Source organism: Dendronephthya gigantea, unplaced genomic scaffold, assembly GCF_004324835.1.
Source record: "Dendronephthya gigantea isolate DGI-Jeju-01 unplaced genomic scaffold, DenGig_1.0 000450F, whole genome shotgun sequence".
NCBI lineage: Eukaryota > Metazoa > Cnidaria > Anthozoa > Malacalcyonacea > Nephtheidae > Dendronephthya > Dendronephthya gigantea.
This window is the reverse complement of record NW_021163460.1, coordinates 3,393-7,802: the sequence shown is the minus strand read 5'-3', so window position 1 is coordinate 7,802 and position 4,410 is coordinate 3,393. Positions and strand designations below refer to the sequence as shown.

At 35.6% G+C, this 4,410-nt stretch overlaps 1 long non-coding RNA gene across 1 annotated transcript; it reads left to right on the top strand.

Moving 5' to 3' along the window:
• Nucleotides 1–978: 978 nt before the first annotated feature.
• On the top strand, nucleotides 979–1,469 carry LOC114543396. The gene is made up of 3 exons (XR_003690023.1): nucleotides 979–1,020; nucleotides 1,100–1,186; nucleotides 1,428–1,469. It is a non-coding gene; the product is annotated as an uncharacterized LOC114543396 (long non-coding RNA).
• Nucleotides 1,470–4,410: the final 2,941 nt, after the last annotated feature.

Genomic DNA, 4,410 nt, shown 5'->3' with positions numbered 1-4,410 from the left:
AATATTATAAATTTGAACTTAAATCAGTGTCTACCGTCTACTTTTTTGCATATTATAAAAGTAGCAAGCAAATTCAAATGACCATAAACCCGGCATTATTTTAGAATTCGAAATTTTGACAGGATATAATTTTGTAGTTTTGATAGTTATACACCCAACAGCCAAACAATTTTATACTTATCCCTATATTGATCATTAAACCCTATAAATGTATTAAATTATCCAGAAAGTATAAGCTTGGAGTTATCATTAAAAGTGCCTTGCACCAGGTGAACTATATTTATTCAAATCTATTTACTAATTATTGTATTTTACTAATTTTGTATTTACTAATTATTGTATTTACTAATTATTGTATTTTACTAATTTTGTATATACTCATGTGTATGTTATAGGATAATAATTAACAATAGAGTTGATGTTCGCGGTCATAAATGTGTTTTTGGCCCGACTTCGAACTCATTTTAGCCCGAGCGTAGCGTTTAAAATGTGTTCCGCGAGGAGGGCCAAAAACACATTTATGCCCGCGAACATCAACTCTATTACTATAATATATAATAAACTATAAACTATTATTACTATAATATATGTTCAACATCGTCAGCCTTCATCCCCTTAGCTCAGTAAGTCATGCGACATTCCATGTCAGTTCCAGTAATTGTTCATCTCAGACCTTGAAAGAAAAAAAACAAACATTCCAAACACTCCAAACACTCCAAACACTCCATGTCTTCTGACCTGGATTCAAGTTTACTGCTTTTATCATCTTTTTTATTTCACGTTTCCATTTTGAACATGTCCAATTGCAAAAAAGTATCCAGCCGACTTAAAATAGTTTTATTTTTGCAGTTACTTTCCAGAATATACCGTTTGGTTAAGACTTGTGTATTATAGTATATCATAGTTTTAAAACTTCTTTTTCTGTCAGATATTTTCAATAATTAGCTATCGAGACCATCCTCAGTTGTTCGGGCTGGAATACACAAGCGGTCAGCTGAGAAATTACTCGTCTTCCGACAGGTAGTTTAAAAAAGCAGATTTTGTATGAAGCTATATAAAATATTTCTTGTTCTGAATGTTTGTATTTCACTCAATCTAGGGATATATCATTGGCTGGTTAGCTACACGGGGTTAGAGGCAGTGGAAATGGAGATGTTTGTGTAAAAACGACCCCAACGAAGAGACGGTACTGTACGCTTTTTCATAGATGATTGAGCGAAAATTATGGTCAAAATTTTCCTGATGAAAATCTCGCACTGCTATGATTGCCGTAAATACGAACCCTCATTTCATTCTCCTCCTGACGTATGGGATCTCATATAACACACAAACAATTACACTTCTCGTCAGGTATTCCTATTAGTCAGTCCAATACATCACATACAGCAAAAGAAGAATTGTTTTTTTAAGATGATATATTTTTCAAGGTTATCGTTGGGGTCCATTGTATAACGTTGTTGACGAAGAAGTAGAAAGCAGTCATTTAAAATTCCTCGCTGCGTCTCCAGGTGAAATATTTCTCTTTTTATTTCACTTTAAATTTTTGAAATATCTCCAAAAGCTTATATTGTCTTATTACTGGTTCCTTGCAGGAAATTTAACCGAAGATGTGTAGAGATTTAACTGCAATATTTCCTACAGCGGTCTACTTCATGCAGTCACCCAAGACGTAAGTTGACAATTTCTTATTTTGTACTTTTCTGCAGACAAAATCCTGTGTAGAGAATATTATTGCATTTTTACTGAGTTTTAATGTTCTGTCAAAATCTGGATTAAGGCTGTTTTCCACTCACGTGTTTTTCATACGCACGTTAGTTTTCTGCTTATTTTAGTATGCATTAGTTGACCTAGATTTACACAATAATCGTTATAAAGGAAGCGAGAATAATTTAAATTGGCAGATTGAAGCTTATTATAATCATAACCATGTACGCACGGACTCGAGTTTACTTGATAGTCGATAGCGTCGACAGCAAATGACATTGAAACGTTTGTATGGATATTTCGAAGTCCTGACAGTATAATTAATATCCCGTAGGTTATTTCAAGCAAATATTTGACTAGCGACGTCGAACAAGGCCAGTTAACCGCGTCGTGGATCGTAAACTGACCTCAATACAGAAAGTGGGGACAAAATAGCCAAAATACAAAACATTTTGTTCTAGGCCTCTCAGTTCCCGCCTCGCCGCGTATAAGGAACGTTAAGAGGCCTAGGGACTACGCTGCGGTAACTCTGGTTGCTGAGTTGACTGGGTCCGAATCCATGAAATGGTAGATTTGAATTTTTCTCGCCAGAAGTACGGCTGGAATATTAAGTCTTTTAAACTCCAATATATATTTCAAACGATTTTAAATATTTTGTAAGGACTTTTCCCGGAGAATAAAGAAAGACTTATCATTAATGCCATCACAATGCTCATTGCTCACGAAGGTATTGTATATCTTTGCCAATAAATATATTTAGTGTTCACCCCTAAAATATACATATTCTGACTGCTATTACCTTCACAGGTATTCAATATATACATAAAATAGTTAAAATGTTTCGTCTATTTGCAGGAGACCAAAACAAAATATCAGATAAAGATCTCGAAGCACTGTTTCACGCTTTGAGACATTAGGTTGGATCCAAAGCAGGTTTCACAACGCTCACTAGGTGAGAAACGTTTATCTTTAACCACAACACACGCTGTTTACTCAACCAGCTCACTTTCTCTAGACCGTGTTTCTGTTTTGTTTTTACAGCTTCTATGAGAAGGTTGGTGTGAAAACTGTGAAAGCTTTGAAGAGGAATAATGAAGCCGTGACTCACGCCGCTGTCGACATACTGTGTGCTCTGATGCAGGTAAAGAGAGGGCTTTCCTTTAAGCGGCCAAAATGGTCAGACCGGTCATATTTAAATTTAAAATAGAGTATTTCGTTAAGAATATAGTTGCGAAATTTCCGAGCTAGACAGATGCAAGTAACGATATACTTGAACGCAGAGTTCTTGAAACACTCTAAAATACCAGTAATCTGTCTGTACCGAGATCAACAATAGGACCGGTCTGGCCGTTTTTTCCGTATAAAGGAAAGCGCCAACACTTTAACGATGAATTTCCTGGTAATATGTTGCCAAATCTGTCACTGTCATTAGTGTTACCCCTTTAACTTGCAATCCACATAAACTCAGCCAACTTTGAAATCTGAATGTTAACAGGATCCAATTTTATCGAAACCAATTCTGTTTTTTTATATAGCCAACGCACGATAACTATGACATTCGACAAGAACAGATAAACAAAAGCTCTTTGTTATCCTCTGAAAAATTTCTAAGCAGTTTGTTGGAAATTCTCACGATAAATGTGTAAGATGTGCGGTGTTGGTTGCCTATAATCTATGCTGAACCCTTGCATTTTATTTTTCCATCCCTCTTGTATGTATATAGCTTTGTTTTGGAAGAGAAATTCCCTTGCAAAACCCAGCAAGTGATTCGTAGCAACTGCCTTTCTAATTTGAACTACCTTTCTAACTAAACACAAGAAATAGATTAACCATGAAAACTTTTCTTCTATATTCGTTCTACTGGGGTTTTAGTTATAAGTGGATTGCTTGATTTTCTGACGTTTGCTCTGTGTCCTCCTTACAGGTTTGTTCTAGTTGCTTTGCAATATATTAAAATAATACGGGGGTGAAGTTGGACATTCATGTTAAACTAATAGTAAGGTGTGATTGCTTCCAATATTTTGAATCAACTCATGTAGTCTGTTACAATAAATCGACTATTGCATATTCCTCTTAGTGAGACAACAGATGATGAACAGTTTGGGAAATTACTGGAGAAAGTTGCAGGTATGCTACAAAGAAATTTGAGGAGCTTTTCATTCAACTTGTCTTCTTGGTAGTTTATGGCTCTTTGACTGAGGTTGAGAGTTGATTAAATAGCCTTTCTCTCTTTACCTTTTTGGTGAAGTTTACCACGTCCACTAGCTTGACCCATGCATAGGAGCAACTCATGAAGTCTGTTATTTGTTTGTCTAGAAATGGGTCATTGCATTTATCGATTGTTCCAGGTAGGTTTACGACAAAACTAAATAATAGTACCAATTTTACCATTTCTTCGCTATGTATGTTTTACTATTGCCCGCTAATGGTTCTTACCAATCGTGGTTTTGAATTCGTTCCTCAACAATTTCAGCATCCGTCGACAACAATTGTGAAAGGTGCTGGCATGGTTCTGAAGGCGATAATCGAGGTACGTTTTATTCATTCATTCATCCATTGAGAATTTTCTGCCTTTGACGAACGTCATTTATAACGCTCTGCATTTTTTTAGCCGTGATGAATGTACATATTAGTTCAGTTGATATTTAAGAGGTTTTAAAGGGTCTTAATTTTGAGAGGTATTATACACACTTCAAATCCCAGGAA